The sequence below is a fragment of the Passer domesticus genome, chromosome 5 (assembly GCF_036417665.1).
Source record: "Passer domesticus isolate bPasDom1 chromosome 5, bPasDom1.hap1, whole genome shotgun sequence".
NCBI lineage: Eukaryota > Metazoa > Chordata > Aves > Passeriformes > Passeridae > Passer > Passer domesticus.
This window is the reverse complement of record NC_087478.1, coordinates 45,158,775-45,180,783: the sequence shown is the minus strand read 5'-3', so window position 1 is coordinate 45,180,783 and position 22,009 is coordinate 45,158,775. Positions and strand designations below refer to the sequence as shown.

At 38.6% G+C, this 22,009-nt stretch overlaps 1 protein-coding gene across 11 annotated transcripts in view; it reads right to left on the bottom strand.

Annotated features, from left to right (window-relative positions):
- The window catches only part of ANO4 (anoctamin 4), a 175,945-nt gene that overhangs the window by 121,962 nt on the left and 31,974 nt on the right, over positions 1 to 22,009 (bottom strand). The window contains exon 1 of one of the 11 annotated variants that reach the window (XM_064419856.1): positions 13,619 to 13,659. The exons of the other annotated variants lie outside the window; for them this stretch is intronic. The gene's annotated coding sequence lies outside the window, so the exon portion shown is untranslated. Of the gene's footprint in view, positions 1 to 13,618; positions 13,660 to 22,009 lie in introns of those variants that run through there. 11 annotated transcript variants of the gene reach the window in all.

The following is a 22,009-nucleotide window of genomic DNA, read 5'->3' as shown; positions in this document are numbered from 1 at the left end:
ACTCTGCTCTTCTATCTCCCCTGGAAGTCAATGTATGTGAACCTCCAGGTCATGGAAGAGGTTTAGAATCTCTGAAATATTAATACACTTTGATCCATAATATACTACCAAGTCGAAGAGAGCTACCACTTCCGTAGGCAATTGGTGAAAACAGTGGGGTTGCACACAGGAGCAAAGGCTGTGCAAACTGCTTTCTTTTATGATGGCTTTGTGCATTCAGAATCAAAGCTGTGCACTCAATACTTGTCTTTGCTTCTTGACTCCAGAGCTGATCTCCTGCAGGAAATGTGAAGGCATGAGGAGTTTCCTGCAGCAACTGCTCACCTACTTCCTGATTTTAGGGCTAATGTAACTGCCAGCTTCTAAAGACTTGAAATCACATCCTCAGGATACAGAGCAAATCCCAGACACCTTATTCTTGTGAAAGGAACCATATAAATCCATGTGAACAGAATGACAATGAGCTTGCCTGGACAACACGTTTCTTTGACCATGCCAGCTGTAATGGGCTTCAAAGGTTTATAAAAATTAAATATATATAAGGATGGCTTCAAAGGATGAGAAGCTAAGCTCCAGCTGTAAAATGAGCTCTTTACTTGTTTTGCAGTCACTAGAACATTGTGATGTTCAAAATATTGAGCTGTTACCCCTAAGGTATTACCAAATCAACTACAACCATTTTCTTTAAGCATCACCACAGGTTGCTGCATCATTTAAAACAATCATCCCTCTGAAGCTTATGGTGGAGTCAGTCAACGTTCAGCACTAAACTTGAGCCTTGAGCTTTCTAGCTGGATCTCAGTAAGGCTGTGCTTTCATTTGGTCATGAAAATAGAGATCTATTTTAGGAACTGGTTCCAAACATAAACTGACTGCTACATTACTCGGAGGTTCAAGTTAAGTTGCTTCTTCACATTCTGAAAATGGTCTATAAACTCTTGTGCAGCTGTGACTGAGCTTCCTAAACTATTTCTGCAGCACGTGGGTTTTTTTCAGACATCAAAATAAAGGATACTGCTGCCAGATTGCTGTTCCTAAGAACTGCAAATTTGCAGATTGATCACATCCAAAATTAGGTTCCATCAACAATTTGCTGCTGGTTATATGCAACCTTTTGCATTTTCCACTAAAGAAAGATGATAAATCCTACCTCCAAACTATATGAAGAAGGATGTTCCAGCATCACTGAAAACTTTACATTTACAACTTTCTTTAGACATATTTAAAAGTGCCCAAAACCAACCACACAAAGATACAAAGAGTATCACAAATGTAAAAATATATTTGGAAGTTTTTCACTCCAATCTCATTGTATTGTAGTTATTTTTTCATGGAATATATACTTTATTATCTCCTTAATAGGATAATTAATTTGCATTATTTTCCTGAGAATGAGGTACAGGACAAAGATGCAAGTGTCCTTATTTAATAATTTAATAATCTATAAAATATAATAATTTAATAACTTCAGATTTTTTCCAGTTAAAGACCAGGTCTTTCTTTACTATGTTCATTTCTTTTGTTAAACTACAAGTCTAAAAAAAGTAAGACAGTAACACTGCCGCAAGCTGCAGCATTACCTTGTTTTCATGTGAGCAAAGGTTCTTTTAAGAGATATTGGCAGTCAAAAATACATCCCCAGATAACAGGCAGAAAAGCACAGACAGGGAGGGGGAATCAGAAGTAGAAAAGAGATTGGGAACAATGCATGTAGCTAATGGCACATGAGAACCTGGTGAATTATTGACACTAAGCAGACTCTAAAGAAAGCTCTCCCTGTTTTTCCTGCAAATAACCCATGCTGCTGATGAATCCCAGGGTGTGTGGATCAGAGATGTGAGAAAACAGCAGATAAGTCTCTGAAAAGTGGATGTTAAACTTGACATCAATTACTTTGTTGCAGCATGACAATACCCACTCAAGACATTCAGAAAGAAAGAGAAGTTCTCCAGGAGCACACTGCAGTCTGGGTCTTCAACTAACTGTATCTGGTGGAGTTTTTCTCCTGTCTTTAGGCTTGGCCATATAGCTGCTGACACCAAAATCCCTTTACTATTGCATGCCTGGCTGTATGGCCTTTGGTTGTACCTGTCCCTGCAGCAAGGTGATTTTTAAGTGAGCTTGGCATTTATGCTCAGTAGCAGGGTGCAATCACACTGGTATGCTCTGACAAGTAGCACAGATGTTAAAAAGATCAGGGGTTTCTCCTGCCTTATCCTCTGGCTTAACGTAATGCTCATAAACACCACTTTGAGCCAGGGCTTCAGTGCAAATGCAAGTGAAAGACATAATTACTGACACAGCTGACTTTTCAGTTTGGAGGACTGGCTCCTGGACAGGGCTCAGCCACCTGCACTTGGCTGCAGTAACATTGGGAAGTAGTTTAGTGTTTTGAAGCTGGATGAGATTTGAGCCTCTAAGTATGATACATAGCACTAGCTCTTTTCCTTTCCTACGTGCATCAAAAATCCTTCTCTGTATTTTCAAATCTCCATGTGCCTTTCCCTTCCTTACCTGTATTTCTATCTCTTTTTTTTTCTCATACAAGCTTTTTGTCTCCTTGAGGAGCCACTCTTCTTACTGACCTTTTGTTCTCCCTTGGCTTTGAGCTTGCAGGTTCATATAAGACAAACACCTTCACTACCTTCCTGCCAATACCTCTCAGCTGTGCAGTTTGCCAGCAGAGAAGAGCAGATTCTATCCTGCTTCTGGATAAATTTTATTGCTCCACAATAAGTCTTTTTATTATAGAATTTTTCAAGCCATCAATCCTTCCACATTGAGCATATTTTGTCTCTTATAAAGTGGTAATATGCTTATGACGCTTAGGGATTTATAATGCTCCAGATAAAACCTGCATATGAGAACATTAAAAGGGAGTAATGAAGTACTTCCAAGTTGTGAAGCAATAAAATCAAGCATAAAAAAGAAAAAGGAGGGAGAAATTATTAATTATTTGAAACACTACAGTGTGCCTGCATGCAAAGTTTTTTGTGACTATTTGTTTTGTTGGCTCATCAGATGCTACAAAGATGAACAACAACATCCTGCACTACTCAGAAATCACTCTGCTTATGCATCTGATGGACATCTGCTTTGGCTGTGCACCATGCACCTCTGCTGGGCTGTGCACCATGCACCTCTGCTGTGTGACTGAGCACAGTGACATGGCTCTGGTGCCGATGGAGAAGACTCTTGCACTTGAATTTGGGTCAGAAAGGCCATGTGTCCAAATTACACTGTGCAGGGACTGAGACACCTCTCCACCTGGGAAGGCATCCTCACAGTGACTGTCAGGCTTGTGTCAGCCCCAGTTTTCTTCCATCTTGTACCACTTTGGGTCACGGGCATTTATGTATAAGTTCTTTTCTGAAGTGTTGGTCTCTAGACAAAGATTATATGAACATGAATAGGCAATAAGACAGTGCAGAGTTACAAAGTTGTACAAACAATCCATTAGCTAACAGTGTTTGATTAGCTTCAAGTGTCCTGGCCTGCTTTGTAGATTTTTCCTGGGATAACAGTAGTTCTGGCAGGTGCAGGAAGTCCTTTCAGTTTTGTATCATTAGTGTCAGTGCTCCTGTTGAAGACCAATTACTCCATTTATTTCTCTTTTCTTTGTGTGTCTTTTATTTTGTTTCAGCCCTGTGCAGAGGGCCTTAGGAGCAGATTGAGGTAGGCCCTTTTTCAAGGCACTTTTCACAGCAGACCAAGTACAGGGGAGCACAAAGAAGTGAGGAAGAAAATCTCAGCTACTCTATCACACATGGCTACAAAAAGTAAAGCAGCTCTGAAAAGTCTGCAGTCATCAAGGCAGAGATAAGCAAGACCATAAGGAAACGCTTTGTAAGCATGACCAGAGAGCAGAAAATGAGGCTTTAAGGAGAAGTATATAAATGGGAAAATTAGATATTTAGTTCCTTTCAACTTTTACACACAGGGAAGGAGAAAGTGAGCTAATTTTGTCCACCTTAATAAGCTAAGTACTCTTTCCTTTCCTTGTGCAAATTGCCACATTTCCCATTAAAGCCAATGATGCTCTGCAGACAGCTTCAGCTTTTTCACATTTGAAAGACAGCTTTGATAAAGGGGATCTCAGAAAGGAAAGCGATGTAAAATGTTTCTTATGCAAACCCAGTTCAATTTGAGATTCAGCAGAGAAACAGCTGTACTTGATGCCATTATGGACTCTTCTGCTTGCTCTGAATTCTAGGTGGAAATGAACAAACATGAGAGAAAAATTCTCCTGCTGTCCTCTGTATACATGCCTAAAAGCACAGTCTGAAGGCAGTTCCCTTTTTTTTTTCTCACCTTTAGGTAACAAATACATCCAAAAAGCATCCTTAACTTGGTGAAAAATGTTACAACATCACTAGGATCCCCATATGAGATTAAATCAGTTCTTAAAAGTTTAAATATCGTCTCTTTAACACAGCATCAAGTCCCTTGCCACTGTTAACATGTAATTATGAAATCATATCTAAGATCAGGTTATGCTTCAAGTATAGCTTTGGAAATGTTGAAATACTTGTGACTACATCAGATGTAAAAAACACCTCACAACTGCAAGCCTTCAGGTAAGCAAACAGAAAGGCTACTACTTACAGAATTTCCCAGGAACTGCACTGGCTGGAGAGAAGGACTAATACTTTACATCTTGACAAGTTATGTGTTCAGTTTTCTGAGATTTTGCATGATTGCTCCTTCCAGACTTCTTCCTCCCAGGTATTAGAGATATTACAGGATTTCCAAAATCTGTAGCAGTAGTTTCAGGTGATGTTCCCTAAATGTTACATTTTTTACTTTTTATCAATTTTTTTCCAGTTGGCATCTGAATTTACATCCATTTTTAGCATATATAATTTTCCATGGAAAGAAACCACAGTGCTTAGAGAAACAGTTGGTGGATGAATAACTTTTTTTTTTGTTGTTGTTGTTTGAAACGTGTTATCCAAGGAAGTATTGTATTGAAAGAGCTCTATCATGCCCCCTGCTCTATTGTCTCTCTTCCTGAGATTAGGAGACCTAGTTGAAACTGTTGCTCCTTACTAATAAACTGTTGTATATCTCCAATCATCCTTGGTCACTCTTCTGTTCCTTGCCTTTTCAAAGGATGAAGACCTGAAATGCACGCTAAGAAAGGTTCAAGAAGCAACATCAGAAATACCATGATGTTCAGGCTGTGATTCCACTGAGGATTTACACAGTGACACAATGAAGATTCTTGTTGTATTCTTTCTCTTGTAATTTCAATTGCCCCAAGATTTGTAGATAGATTCTGCTTCCCTGTCATATTTGACAGCTCTTTGGGCAATTTTTCAGTGACTCAGGACTCTGTCTTCTAACCATTTGCTTGAGGTTCCTATGTTATTGTTCCTTACAAAAGTGGCTACATTACCTGTGGTAAAACTGCATCCAAAGCCAGTGTTTGAATAAAAAAGTCATGCTCACCTTAAGCCTGCCATCAAAGGGTTGTTTTTATAGCCCTGAACATGATTTATTGAATTACAACAAGCTAACATTCAACAGTAATTATTTAGCATAATGGAAAAACTCCCAATGTGCTCAAGGAGAGGCAAGATTACAACCTGAAATCATGAAAATGTCTTGGAGAGAGTCATAATAGTCCTTCTTTAATGGTCTACGTGACACTGAAAAACCATTTGTCTTCCTTTGGTGTGAAAAGTTTAGCTAAGTGAATATAAAGCTCTTTAGAGTTGCTGTTGAATTAATGGTGATTGTTGCAAGCATGGGGCCATGGTACTGAACACAAGGTGGTGCCTATGCAAGTTGTATGATCCCAAGTGAATAAATGGAACTTTTTTCCATCCCCAAGGTGCTTGATTTGATTAATTTTTAAGTCTTGTACTTTTATTTCTGTCTGACAATTCTGACATTCTTTAGTTCCTCTGTATAAAAAACAAACACACTGTAGAGTGCATATATGTTATATTTGCAAGGCTGCTAGAATAAATGTCTAACAATTGTGTGCAAAGTGTGCCTCACTTAACTTCACCCAGCAACCTGAAACCAGCGTCATTTGTCACCATCCCAGCTGCCTGAACTCTTCTGGAGATTGCCTGCATTTTTATTGTTATAGTTTTACTGTTCTCTTTCTGTTCTGTTTGTTTAATATTTATTTTGATTTACTTTGTTGTTCCTATTGGACTTCCAGTAGTGTTAGAACCACATGCATGCTGAAGAGTAATTAAAAAAAAAACCACAAAAAGGAATTTAAAAAGTTCCTTTCCTCACTGTAATTTTCATACTTTGGCCCAGTATGAAAATTACAGTGAGGAAAAACACTGTGTCTTGAAATCTGATAAACACAATAGAAATCAAAAACTGAGGCTGAGAAAACATTTTGAGTAAAGTACTTTTCTATCAAAAAATTGACTTTTTTTTTCAGGAAAAGAAAACCCCAAAGTCAACAATTGCTGTCAAAAGTTTTGTTTAGAAAATTATTCTGAACTTATATGGACTGGAATATATTGCCTTTTTTTTTTTTTTGAATCTACTTGATGCTTTGTAAAATGTAATCTAACAAATTGAGTAGAATACAAATGACAATGTAGAATATCAGTTATTGAGCAATCCAGAAAAACATTTGTCATTTCAATTACTGAAGCACTGCCTGTATTGCCAATCACCAATTAATTTTACTTTAATATGCAAATAGTAAGAAATAATTAAAACCATAAACATCCAAACCAGAGAGTAAAACAAATCAAAATGATATAACAAAATACAACAAATACAAGAAGTCCAACCAAGATAAAATATTTCACTGTCCAGAAGCAAATTCTAATAGAAATATTTTAAGCATTATGTAAAAACGTGCTCAAAATAAATTCAAAGTGGGGGACAGTAAGAAAGAATATTAGAATTTCTGTGGATTGGATATTCCAGGTTTTGATTCACTGTTTCTATAATCAAGGGAAATAGATTTGCACTAAATGTAGGATCATACAAAAACCAATAGATTCATATTTCAGTTTTTGTCACAACAAATAATATCATGTCAACATTTCTCTCTTTGAGGCAGTTTTTCCTAAAAAAAAAAAATAATTGAAGATTGAATCTGTCTCCTTAAGTACCTCTTATTGATTTGGAAACTATAAGAGGCAGTTAATCTTGTCTTATTAATTTTATTATACATGCACAGCATTTACTAGTTGAAAATAGACTCAACACTGGATGATTTAAAACTTATTTTCACCTGTGGTAAGCACTGCATTTAAGATAATTTTCTTTCTTAGCAAATAGCTATTATTCTGATCTTGAAAACCAAGAGCATTCTCATTAAATCTGTTTGTGCTGATTTTGAGCTTTTTACCCATAGAATAAAAGGTAAATGCACACACAGCAGTAATATGTGGTACAGATAGAGGGACAAACCACAATGCTCTGTGAAACACCAAGTCAGGTCCCAGATGCTTTTTACTGGCTGAGGAATGACAAGCAGCACTAACTGTGCAGATGTACTCTAAGTGTAGGTAGATTTAAAAGCAGAGAATTCTCTTTTTTCCCTCCATTTTAATTTGCTGCCTGAATGTCAACTGCTACACAGCAAATACCACAAGTCTCATTTTATCTGATTTAATCGGATATTCTCCATAATGCAGAACAGGGCAATCAATCTGAGACATCATCTGTGAAACAGGATAAACACCTCAGGAGACTTCACAGATGGGAAAAGAAGGTATCCGAGGATATGTCTGAATGTGTCTGCTCCAAGGCACAGATAGTAATGGTTTTCAGCACAGCAACTAGGCTTAATTTAATTTTCTCTTTTTGCATCTCATGCCAGGGGACTGGTCTGCCATCAGTGCCCTCTTGCTGTTCCAGTGTCAGGCCCTCAAGCAGCAGATGCAGTGCACTTCCCTGCCTTCACCCAGCCTGTGCTATAGCCCTGGATATGGGGCCTTTTACAGGCTTGGTGTCTAAATCCTCCACACTCACAATTAGCTTTTTCAACTATCAATTGACTTTTACTTTTGATGGTATATTATCATCGAAATTACACAGCCAATGTCTTCAGGAGCAGGCTTTAAGACAACAAAATTTACTTTCTCCCTCAGCCAAATAAAAAAAATGACCTTACAGATAATGTTGCAGCAAAGTATAAACTTTGCTAAAATGTTTTTAAAGCAAACAAGCCTCTGGACACATATGTATCTGAGTAAATTGGTCAAGCATTTGCGTCAAACATGACCATGTCAAGCTGATCAACTGATCCTGTGTTGGGTCAAGTCCAATGCCTGAGAGGGTTTTTGGCCTCTGAAGCTACTGTCCATCGTGGGCATGTCCCAGGCTCTAGCATCCCACGTGTGCAGGATTTGATGCTGGGTCCCCACTGGGAGGAGGCTCCCACCCCTCCCGGGGGAGGCTCTCCTATGGGCTGGAAGGATGTGCTGTGGCAGGTTCCATCAGAGCCTGGATGGGCATTGCTCTGCAAGGAAGAAGCACCAGCCTCCACAGCCCTGCTTGCTGCAGCACCTGTGTCTGGACTGGGCTCTTCCATGGCACACATATCAACAAGGGCCAGTTTTACCAGAAATGTTGAGGCATGTGTACTACTTGTCGTTCTTTTGTGCATCAATAGTTTTCAGCACACTCCCTCTTGGCAAGTAATGATTTTGGTTGCAATAAAGCCTATGGTGCCAAGCTTTCTAAATGGCCGTAAAGTGAAGATGATCCCCAGAAGAGGTGGCAGATGTAGTGTGCAGCAGATGCCAATGAACGTCTGTGCTCATCTGCCACCTCATCTTTCTGGCAATGCTTCAGACCATTAACAGTAACAAAATACCATTTAAAAGAATAAGTAAACCTGCCATGTTTACACATTTGTTCCTCACAGGCATCCAGTTGATTGTTCTCAGCTTATGCTCATCTGGATAGAACAAAGCACTGGTCTTGCTTATTCTTCTGAGCTAGACGGTATTTCTCATGGAAGACTAATAAACCCTGAGAGACAACAGCAGCTACATAACGATCATCTGAATTTGGCAGATTCCACAGACATGGAAAAAAGCTCTCTATTCATAAATAGAGAGTTTGAATTCCTTGAGCTCTTTATAGCAGAATGAGAAGAAATGGTAGAACACTACAAAAACGCAATAGCTGCATTGTAGGATGTAAGGTATCTAACAGATTTGGTTTTTCAAGAGTCCATGTTCTAACTCTTTACTAAATAACAGCCTTGTGCAAGGGCAAGACCTACTGTTTATTCATAAATGATTATGAAACAATATGTTAGTAATTCAGAAAAACATGCAAAGCATGCAAGATAGACTTTCAAGTATGTTTTATGCACTACATAAAACACTGTATATTAATTTGATGTTACTACTTTTTAAGAGGAAGGGCAGAAGAGACATAAATTTTCTGAATCCACCTAAACCAGCTTGATTATAGAATGAACCTATGACAAAAGAAACCAGCACTTAAATTTAGCTCCTGTGATTGATACTTTCTCAGTGAAAGGGCATTAATGAATATTCTTTCATAAAACTTTTCCTTTCTTCACTCTTAACCCTGACACTCAATGTCATTCATTTTAAAAACCACCATGTGAAAGCAAAAAACAATATTTTAAAAAATCTCACTGTATATGTAAAAATATTACAAATACCTCTAAATTGCACTTACAAGTATTGTAAGTATACTGAAAATTATATTTTAAACCATTTTAGACTGACAAGGATGCTGAATTTGTTCGGAATGTCACAGTGGTTTTGAGGGTTCAAACCAACAGCCAGTTCAGGCAGGGAGTCAGTTTCTTTTCACAAGTACCATTTTGTCCATAGTTGAGTAGCTTCACCAAAAGATGTATAGAACACAGTCTTTTTGAACAAATCCTAAACTGAAATTTCATCACCAAAATTGCCCATAAAATCCTGAAGCAATTCTGAGAAGATCTTAACATGTCGTAACTGAGTCAGTCTTTGACCAATACAGAGTATCTGAACAATTAAAAGTGGTTGTGCACTCTGCTCCTATGATGATACAACATCTACAAAAAGAAAACTCAAATACGTGGGCAGCAGTCTATTGAGAAACGAAGAGAATAGTCGACCACTAGGGCAATTAAATTTAAAGAAACTGATGGGCAGCTAATGAGTGGAAAAAAAAACAACCCAAACAAATATAACACCAAGCCTTCTACATGCAAAATTCATTTTTGGTAAAAAAACACCAAAACAGCCAAGTCCCAACAGCATAAAAACCCCCAAACAATCTATCTGTCTCATTCCTTCCCAGAAGAGATGCCTGGTTAGACATAACTCCATAAAGCTGTTTTATATACTCCCTGAAAGAAAGAGCCAAGAGTACCTCTTCGCATTGTATCTGATCTACAGAATCAAAATGGCACTGAAAACCATGGGTCCTACTGGACTCATCTCCTCCTTCTAATCCTTTATGAACACAATTCTAAATCCTGAAAAGTCTGGGTTTAGAAACAATAATCTTGTTCAATCGCTATGAATAGTTAACCAGCAACCAGAAATATTTTTCTTCATTTACAAAGCAGTACGAGCCAGCTAACAAGAGGCTTTTGATGAATCACGGCAGTCATAATTACAATTACATGAACAGAAATCTGGGAATAAATTTCCATATATGATTTTAATGCTTCAATCAATAAAGCATACTGTCTGTCTAGAAGTCAAATATGTAGATGAGTTAGAACTGAAGAAGATAAAAGTGTGAGAAAATTTATATTAGATAGGAATATAATCTGTTAGCACTTTCTCTTATTCTGGATAATGTTCATGATGTTTTCCATCTCCTTATGTGGCACCTCTCCTTGTTGAAAACTGGGCATTGTCTTCATTTAATGACTTCTGACAATAACACCTTCAGTGATGAAGCCATGGCAAGGAACAAGATTGTGACAAAACTGCTGGGTTTTGGGTTTGTTTCTGCCTTTGCAACTCTGCAAACCTATTCCACTCAAAATGCATTTTTCCATTATGGGGCCTTTTTAAAAAGTGAATCTAAGACAGTCAAGATAAAAACAGATCCACCACTGACAATACTGAGCCTTTCTTTATTTTTCTTTCAAGTCTTCCAGTTAACAATCCATTTTATAGATAAATATATCAGAACCAAAAGATGAGGCCAAATACAAAGAGAATGCATAAATATTTGTGAGTCCTAAAGATTGCTTTCCAAATATGCTTGAGATATTTAGTGCTCCTATCAGTTCCATAACTGCTTTTTCCTTCTTGGAATTTAATTGTATATGTCAAAATGTTTTTTGTATTAGCTTCAATCAAAAGAAAATATCTCAAAGCAGTTACTTCAATCCAGCCTCTGAATATCTACAATTTAGAATTCAGTGATAATTTTCACTGACTCTAAATTCACATTCAATGAATACAAAGACTATGTGTTCTTAATTCATGCAAAATTATAAATCTCTATTTGCTTTCTTTCTTATTTTTACAAGTGCAAGATACTATAAATGTATGAAAATTCTTTTTTTCCTCTCTTAATGTGCTAGGGCACAGCTCATTTCATCTCATCTCCTTTATTCTAAAACTGTAATTGTTATTTATGATGCACAAGGTCTACTGTTCATCCTTCCAATAGAAATGAACATGTATTGTCTGTAAATGCAGGACAACATTACTGTCTCAGTAAAGATGATGATGCATTAGATTTTACTATGTGCTGATTGATATTATGAGAAAGATTGTGACCCAGCTATAATCCCATCCATCAGAAGGGCTGGGGAAGGAGAACATCTGCCAACCTGCCTACGGTCAAGCCATCTGCCAATTTTTCACAAACTTGGCCACAGTAATTCACAACAGTCACTTCCTTTTTGAAAGATTTTTGTTCAGCTTGCAGTCACTTGGCATGACTCACTATCAGCTTTCTTGCAGACACCATCCCATGCCTCAATGGTATTTTGCAAATGTGCTGCTTACTGAACTGCTTGCTGACCTAACACCTTCAGCTGACTTTGGAATTGAACATAAAGCTCTTCACAGGATCCTGTACACATAAGAAAAAACAGCCCCTCAGATCACACTGATCCTATCCTCCATTACAAAAGCACAAAAGACAATCTTCTACTTCCCCACATTTCACATGAAATAAAAGTACCCCTGCATGATGGCAGAATATCTCAAAAGAACATGCATTTCAGATAAGTGTTAATAATTTTATTGCTAAGTTTTCTCTAAAAGTTAAACTTTTCGGAATATATTACATAACATGAGTAATGCAGTAATTGAGCTTATTTTTATCTGCGCTTATTTTTAATTGAGCTACTCAGGTATTGAACTTAAGGCTGTCACCTTTAAATGACTCGCTACATTAATGTAATACATTTTTTTAAGTCTTTCTAAAACTTTCATTGTCTTAGACGTGCTTTATAATCTGTTTCTTCCAGATATGTAGTGCATGGAGAAGTACTGGAGTGTTTACAGCACCAGCTAGCCCTAATCCCAGCAGAACCAGCTTGCTTTTTTCCAGCAGGGAACAAGACCAGAGAAATACAACTGTGGCCATATAGCTGAATAAATAAACCTGGGTGGTGAGCTCAAGGATGAAGCCCACAGTACTTACCCCAGACTCTGGCCGTGTGGCTCAGACAGCCTCCCATGGGCAGCTCAAGACCTCACAATTACAGATTGCATGAAAGGAGAAAAGAAAGTCCTCTTCTGACCAGCCCTCCTGCTTCCTACAAGCAGTGTAGGAACACTCCCACACACCTTGGTACACTTTTGGATCATTATATTCAACCTTGGTAGAACCAACTGGATGGTGGTGGTTTTTTTGTTTTCCTTGGTATTTTTGCAATTTGATAAAAAGTGGCTTTCTCTTGCCAGTCCATCAGCCTCCTACTTGAAAATATGAAATATGCCCAGAGACTGAAGTTCTCTGGATGTAAGCTCCTTCTCCCAGTCTCACAACTACTTTGGACATAGGAAGTTTAATTCTAAAAGGCTCTTATTTTGATTTCGGAACGACACACCGAGTTACCATTTCAGGCAAAAACGTCAAAATTCTATCTGATGCACATTATGTTCACTGGGGAAATTCCAGTGGGAAAAGAAATTACACATTCCTTGGATCTAAGACATGCCAAAAATAGGATATAAGATAATCAAGCTGAGTACAGAGAGAAATAAGATATGACTGTTAAAGTTACATTTCATTGAATTCTAATGTGTGAAGGATTTTCTTCTTTTAATGCATAAACAACTGGTTTTCTCCCGCTCTCAATTCTGTTACCTCACTTTCCAATTTTAAAAATATTTCTCACTAAGATTCTGAATATGCATGAAAAGGCAGTCCAGAAGCAGAAGAAAGAAAAATAATATTTCAAGTGTGAGAGAAATGTTGGCAATTTGTTAACTAAATATCTACTTAGATGAAATCTAGTGTTATCACAAGTATTACCACCAGGCTCTATCTAGTTCTCCAAGTCTATTTTAAGCCAGCATTATGATGAGATTAGTTAGCATGCAGCATCCTTATAAAAATAAAATTAAAACCACCAAGTCAATTTAACTTCCTTTTGCATATAAAAGTCCCTCTAACTGATTCTTGTAAAACCTTATATTCTATGGTAACATTGCTAGAAGCTGTAAAAACTCACCTTTCTCTTAGCTGAGAATGCTTCTTAAAGGCAACTTCCTATGTTTGGAAACTCACTGTAAAGGTTGCCATGGTGATTAATTTTAAAAGTGAAATTCTCCCTTTTTAAAGTTTTTTCTTTAAAGAAGAAATGTGCTAGCGCTCAGTTCTCAGCAAGACAAATGGGAATAAAAATTCCACCTTAATCCCGAAGATTAAAGGACATAACCTTTGTGTAACTCCAACCTTAGCAGCAAAGATGTTTCTAGAAAAAAAATTGGAAATATCTATGTTTACCTAAAAATGAAAAAAAAGTACATCCATAGGCGAAAGAGTTGAAAGGAAAAAGCAACATTTTCAAGTGGTCAGACTGCAGCCATCAGGCTAGGTTATACTAGTGATAGGATGGAGGAAAGGCAAGGAAGGAATGGTTGGGGTAGCTGATACTCAATAGGAAAAATAGAAAATATGGCAGTCAAATAGAAAAACTGGCAGTCATCTAGGGATAGTGACATTGTGTGGCAAGAGAAAGAAGTGAAATGCATCCCCAAAGAAAAGCCTAGAAACCAAAGGTCACTACTGAAAAGCTCTTTACCTAAGGCATTGTCCATTTTATTTCCATGGCTTAAGATGTAATTTCACATGGGTGTTTCCATCTATCAACTTCTCCTCTCCTCAGTGATGTGCAAAACTACATTAAACCTTGGCTGTCTACACAGCTGTGTTAGCTGTCAGGGAGCAGACAACTGCACAGCTCTCTTCCTGCATTGGGAGATGGAAAAGTACCATTTCTTCTCTAAAAAACATACACTTTTCAACATTACATCATCCAACTTGCCCCTGCATAAGCTGTCACTGCAGAAATCACTGGCAAATTAAACTGGGAAATGTTGTGCCAGTTCAATACCCAAGCAATTTATAGCTTCTTTATTCACATAAAGATCACAGTACTGTGAGACAGCTGCATTATTCATTATGCGTTTAATATTTTATCTCTCTAGGCAAAAGTATCTGTACATGCACAATTAAAATGTCTGACGTAGACAGAGCTGGTTTTAATACAAAGCATCACATTTGTTCCAGAGACCTGCTTGACCTTAATGCTCTATGGTTTAAATCAATAGAAGGAAAACCAGGCTGAGACTTATGTGGTGCAGTGCCTGGACATTACTCATTTTACCTTGAATGACTACCCAAGAAAGCCTCTTTACTTGATCTTATCACATTAGTGATAAGATCCCATGGTAAATGTTAAACAGTCTAAGTTATATAGAATTATTTTACACTCAATACACATGGTCATGATGATAACAAAAGAAAACACCTTTTAAAAATGGTTGAACACACAAATAATTACTATTTCTTCTTTGCCATTATAATAAGGTTTAGTAAATCTATATGCTTTGTAATTACCTATTAAGACTTCTAGGGAAAAAAATTCTCTGATGCATGGAATCAGAGTTAAGGTATGAACACAATGCAAACAGAGTAGGAAACAGTCACCATCTCATTCCCCAGACTCCAGAGCAACAATGCTACTCCTAAATTAGTGATCCCACAATTTTTTGCCTCCTCTTGCAGGGACAGATCACACTTATTGGCAACTGCATTCTCTCTAAAGAAAATCTAGTTTGTTTTTACTGTCCCAGAGATCTGTGTTTTTCAGCACACCGAGTTTAAGCAATGAAAAATCAATTTTCTGAGCAAGGGGAGAACAGTAGTTCAATGTGCAGACAGCTAGTATGGTATAAACATTTCAAGGCTGTCTTCTCTGTCATTAACAGGTACATTCATCCACTAATCTTTATAGAGAATGTAGTTAGTTTACACTGCAAATATTCTCTATACTGTCTCTTGAATAAGGGTCTTTGTAAGAATTATGGAGAGAAGCCACACTCCAGAAATTCATCCTTAGGAGTTTTAACCCCCTTATGTACTCATAGCAGAGAAGTTGCTGAAGGTTTCCACAGAACGCTTTATAGCTTAGAACAAAGCTGAGATTGACCACACTTAAATCACTCCATGATGTGTCTTTGAAGGCTGAGGCTAATTCTACATTCAGGAGTAAGTTAAGCTACAAAGTGTAGTGAAGCATCATTCATGTGCTTAGTACCTTTTCTTTTTCATCTCTATTTTTCCTTTATTTTTCTGGTGTCTCTGTCCTTTTCTTGTGACTGGCATTTTCTTTAGGCCATTATTTACCATCTCTTTTACTCAACATGGGCAAATTGCAGAACAAGAGACCTTAAATAGAGTGTTTGGGAATTTCTTTGGAGCCTGTGACTGGAGAACCAGCTTGGGAAATCCCTGGGCCAACACAGGCAGACACATATGCCAGCTCAGCATCATATTGTGATTTCCCTCCCCTCCTTAAGATGTATCTGATGCCTTCCCAGGAGCTTGCCCACCCAGACATGAAGGTACAAAGCAAGTGAGGACACAGTGGCTGAACACACTGTCTGAGACATTTGAACACACAATAGAAGTTCTGGACAATTTTTGTTGCAAAGAATGGGACTAAAAAGAGACCCTACTCTCAAAAAAGAGGGAAAGACTCAGCACGAGAAATAAAAACTTACATTATAAACTTGGGAGTTCCCTGCTATAGATAACTTTGGAAAAACAAAGGAATCATTTATTCAGAGACAAAACTCTTGTGGATGTTTCCAGCTTACAAGGCAGCACTGCAGATACACAATCTAAATATACATAAATACTTCCAGATAGGAAGGCCACTCTAGGACTAACTCAAAATGAGGAGTGTTAATGGCACAGGATGAGGAGACTAGGCTTAAACTGGGAGAACCCAGAAAAAAGAAAAGAGGAATGAATTTGCCTTTCAAGGGAGAAAGATACAGCTTATTCCCTTCTGCCAGTGTTTCCTCACCAGCATGGGACAGTGTGACTGGTCAAGCTCTTCCTTTCCCATCCAGACCATAGTTGTACCTACTTCATCATTTCCAGAAGGGAGTGAGCTGCAGTGTGAATGTAGCAAAGAACAAGGTATTCAGCACTACCAGAGCAAGCTGACAGCAATTCAGCTGTTAAATTTGCAAATGTGCTATTAGACCAGTATGACCAATTAGTTTTCTAGCTGGATGGAGGAATCACTGAAATGTAATCTCCTGCAGCACTGCTAAGTGGCACAATTAGCCTGAAGAATGGTGGCCAAGCATTATTAATATGCCATGGAGGCAATCTGTGACTGCTACACAAAAATATGGCCCCTAGGATAGCCATGAAAGAGCAGGCTGCCTTTCAGTGGCTGCAGAAGTAGACATGCGGGGCATCCTCCACATGGCAGAAATGCAGGGTAAGCCAAGGTCTGAGAGCAGTTTTGGCAGATGACAGCAAGATGGTGCCCTCAAGGTGCTGGGTGATTAGAACTCAAGCAATAAGTCTTCTGCTTTCTCTCTATGCAGCTCAAGCTTCCTGAAACCCTTGATTGTATTAACCACAGAGGAGACATTAGGACTGGTCTGACAGTAACAAAATCACACCTACTGAGAGAGCCAACAGCCTACTTTCAGGAAGGAGACCCTCTGGCTGGAAGGCTTCACAGTACAAAAATCAGGGAACAAAGTTCTGAATATAAACTCCTATTTAGTAGGGAAAATTCCTATCCAGAACCTATCAAAACCACAACACCCTGTTTATCCTAGGGCAAATTTATCACTTCCTGTGGCATTGAGAAGTCCCATCATATTGAGAAAGGCAATGAGGCTCATCAGTATATTTGACAGAGATTTCATAAGTACTGCTGACTTAAACCTGTTTTAAACACTAGCCAGGATCTAGAGGTGAAGTGTAAACTGAATCAAGTGTCAAAGCTTCAGCAAGGACACTTGCAGGAGAAATGGAGCTGAGGTAGAGACAACTCATGAGCATGACATTAAGTTACAGTCAATTCTTTACAGGTATTTGGAGAAACTCGGGCGGGGTGGGTCTGTCTATCCATCAGACATCAGGTATCTGAGGACATGTGAAAGACTCCAGCCAAGTCATCCAGGAAATGCTCAGACCAATGAGGCAAAAGGGCTCAAATAACAATCAGTTACACCACTGTATCCTTCACATAGCTTAGCAGCCTCTGAGGGTGCTCAAGGCACCTAGCACATGCCAGTGAACAGTGGGGATGGTCCAAGACCTGGCACCAGACATTTATCTGGGTTGATAAAGAACTATGAAAATCAGCAATCCTATCATATGATTTATACTGGTGAAGAGCTCACCCATGAACTGACCAGTACTAACCACTGTGCCAGAGGCCAACCATGGCAGCCGTAGCCCAGAGCCACCAGCTCAGCACACCTGATAGCAGTCCTGGTGAAACAGAAGGCCTTATACAGAAACTGAAACTTCTTGCTCATTGCTGGCAGTGGAAATACCAAGCAGCATGAACTTTCTACATTGCCACACCATTAGTCCTTGGAACAGAAGAAAAAGACTGAGCCTCTTTCAATAACTTATCATGTCTTGCTGAAGGCTAAAGGTAACCTAGGGAAATGGCAAAAATTAAGCGCTCTAACAGGTACTCAAAAATTTTCCCTGCATGACTATGCAGATTGCAAGGGGCAAAATTGACATCCTGTATCTCCTTCCATCTGCTGAGAGATGAGGCCTTCCCTCAACACTGGATTTTGTCTGAGGGGACTTGAGCACTGTCCCAGCAGAATTATGGAATTACATCCTAAGATGAACAACATCTCATGAGAAAAGACAGGGAAAAGCAAAGTAGTATATCAGTTTACCTGCCCTAGGGCATGAGATATGCTGGTATCATACAGTGCAAATTGAGGAACAGAGCAGAGGGGGGCTTCACCAATCTGGGAAAAGACAGAGAGGCTCTGTTCACTTTCAGTGGCAGGAGACATGTAACACAACAGGTGACTCCTGCACATTCTAAGACCTGCCAATGCAAATGCATTCTGATCCTTTAGCTAGAAATATCATGTGTAGACAGAGCCTTTTTCTAATACCCAACCTAAACCTCCCCCAACACACCTTCAAGTCATTCCCTTGAGTCCTGTCACTGTTCACCGTGGACAACAGATCAGTGTCTGCCCCTCCTTTTCCCATCACAAGAAGTTTTTACTGCAATGAGTTTTTTCCTCAGTCTCCTCCAGGCTGAACAGAACAAGTGACCTCAGCTATTCCTCATACACCTTCCTCTCAAAGCCCTTCAACATCTTTGCTGCCCTCCTTTGGATGTTCTCTAATTCAGCCCCATGGAGGGCCAATGGGAAGCTCCCCATCTTCATGCAACTTAGCATGAAATCTTTCACGCAATCTTTAAGATCATAGACAGAATTTTACTATCTCTCAGAACAATGAACTAGCAGTGGTAGATTGCTGAGAACTTATTTAGAGAAATTTGAAGCCAGCATTTTGTCTGGGTTTACCTGTGAAACATTAGCAACCTCTGGCCTCAACAAAAGAGTAAACATTTTCAAAAAAACCCCACCCATTCAGCAACGACAAAAATGAAAATAGAAACCTGTAGCAACCTGCATACCACTTGAAGGAAGAAATAGATCTTATAGAAAAAGTAGATTGAAGACTGATCACTCTACATATATCTCAGTGGATGCCACTGCAGCTATGCATCCCACACCCTTGCAAACAGCTAATTAAGGGGCACACTCTTACATGACTCAGAAACAATAATGATTTTTTTTTCCTTGCTGGGAAAGATGAGAACGTTACTTCTACATATACAATACAATGAATTTTGAAGTTATTAAAAGAAAAGTGAGCTTAAATTTTCCCCTGCTGTGTTTCACTTTTGTAATTAGTCATTCTTACTTCTCTCTAGTTCTCATTTTTCCTCCCCAGGTATTTAGTAAAAGAAAAATTCTTCTTTCCTGCTTTTATAACTACTAATGAATTATCAAAGACAATAGAAAGTATGTAACCTCTAAAATTCAGTCATGTATTTACCAGTTATGGAGCCTGCAATATATAGTGTCAGGGAGAGTAAGAATAAACATTCTCATATTAAATATTAAAATTATTATTAATATTACTGTATACATTGAAGCAAAGGTAAGAACAGATGTAGAATCCATTCACCACAGACTCTTCTCACCAAGTTTACTTGAAATCATGAGAAATCACTGCAAGGCAACTTAGCAAACAGCACAAGAAGAAACAACAGTGGAGGTGGTGATTTGTCTGTCTTACACATCTACCTGTAAAGATGAGGGGCAGACTCCCTCCCTAGAAACAGAGGGAAAATAAAAGAAAAAGAAGGAAAGGTCCCTGCCAATTATTATGTATGTTTTATTAAGAGACTTGTTTGGGAGCCTATTAATAGTTTTTCATTCCCAAAGAGTCATTTTTCCTCAGCAGAGTGACACCATAAGCAATGTCACATTGTAACAGACGATGCAGCACTGCTGACATGCTGTAATTTTCTCTCAGTGCAGACATTTATGGTATCACACTAACATACCTCATGCTGATGGTGTAATAATCTTGACCTGCAGTTTATATAAGGAAAAAAGAAAGTAAATCACTGACAAGTGACCACAATAGCAAGTATCCCTGTTTGCCATAGAGGCTCTGCTCTTGTTAATGACACATCCTGTTAGCCAGCTCAGTTCCAAATGACGTGTTTAAAATGGGAAGTTGGCCGTGTCATCCTGGAGGTCTCACTACCCAGAAGAAATATGCCATCACATGAGCAAAGACCTTGCAAGGAGCTGCTGACAGGTAGGGGCCGCCCTGATTCAGGCTGATGCCACCAGTGTTGTGACCTTGGGCCGAGACAACAGAGGGCCAAATCAGTCCCAAAATGGGGACAGCTGGAGTCTGCTGCTCTGCCCAGGGGATGAAGAGGTGGAGTGCAACCTTATTTCTGAGAAGACATCTCAACCTGAAGTGGTGCTGCTTCATGTCCCCATGTCTTGCCCAAGGCCACCTGTCCAGAGCTTGGATGGAAGCACAGAAAATAACACTGGTTTTTCCATCCTGCAGTCCTCAGTGACTGCCAAGGCACCTCTGTCCGGAGCCAGCCCTGTCCTCCTGGCACTCTTCTTTGCTCAATTCTAACTCACACTGCATCATCTCTGGGGCTACTTTGGCTTCCTGGGCAGCTCTGCCTCTTGGGAACCTGATACCCTTTTGCCACCCAGTCTCAGCTATCACTAAAAGATTTGCCTTTTTCAAAAAAAGCCTTGCCTTTCACTTGTTCTCTGTTTCATTTCAGATTCCTTAAAACGTACATTCCTCCATTTCCTCTATCTTTGATCTTTTAATTAATCTGGTTGCCTTTGTTCAAGTGCAGTACCATATCTTTGTAGCACTATTTTTTCTGATGTCTATTGCCTTGGTTATTTAATTCTCTAAAGCCTTCTGGAGACAGCTTATTTACAGGACATCGTATAATTATAGGAAGGTTTTTAGATTGTGCTGGAAATGAAGCTGTCATTGGAAAGTACCTCTGAAATATGCTGTGGATTTAACCCACTGTTTCAGTTATTACATCCAGATACAAACAACACCTAAGTGCCAATGAATATAAATTTCATAGCAAAAACAATTTACTCCAAAAAAGAACAGAAACATCCTCATATAATTGCCTTCAGTAAAAGTATTTCTTAATTACATTTTAAAATCAGAATTTGGAAAAAAAAAAAATTTCTAGCAGGTGGTAAACTTTGTGTTATTCACAAATATTTCAGTATGCTGAATATTATTTAGGTATAATATATAATGAAAGCAGATGCCTGCTTCTCCTTTAACCCCTGGGAAAAGCACTTCTGAGACGAGTATAATAGAGGACAAATCTGTTCTGAAGCCTTTGTGACCCACTCCTCTCCTGATATGCAGGGAAATCCTTAGGTACCAAATCTATACACAACATATTTCTACCTCAGGCTGCCTGGTTTCCAGAGAAAACTCATGCTAAACACCCCCTTCCATGCAACCCAGCCAACAAACAAAGAACTTGCCCCAAAACAAAACCAACAACAAAAACAAATATAGAGAACAAAAGTAATCTATTAAAAGTCTCTGTCATACCCATGGGAAATTAATCAGAAAATGAAACTGAAGTGAATATGCAGAACAAGGATTTTTTTCTGCCTCTCTCCATCTGTGTATATACCCTTACACACCTTTGAAAAAAACCCATACATATACATATATATATAATATATATATTTTTTAACAAGTCATCAGTCATCATAAGTATTACTACAGTAGCAGTCATACTTGCCATCTCTACAAATTATAGTCACAGTGATATTCTACACCAAACAACATTAACATTCCTGATTTCCTTAGGGAACACTATGGCAAGAAGGAAGATCTGCCAGACTACAGCAAAATGTAGAACACAGGGTAATCTTTTTCAAAAAAAGTTGCATAAATAATGACAAAGAAGGTAGATCAACACTTCCAAACAAAA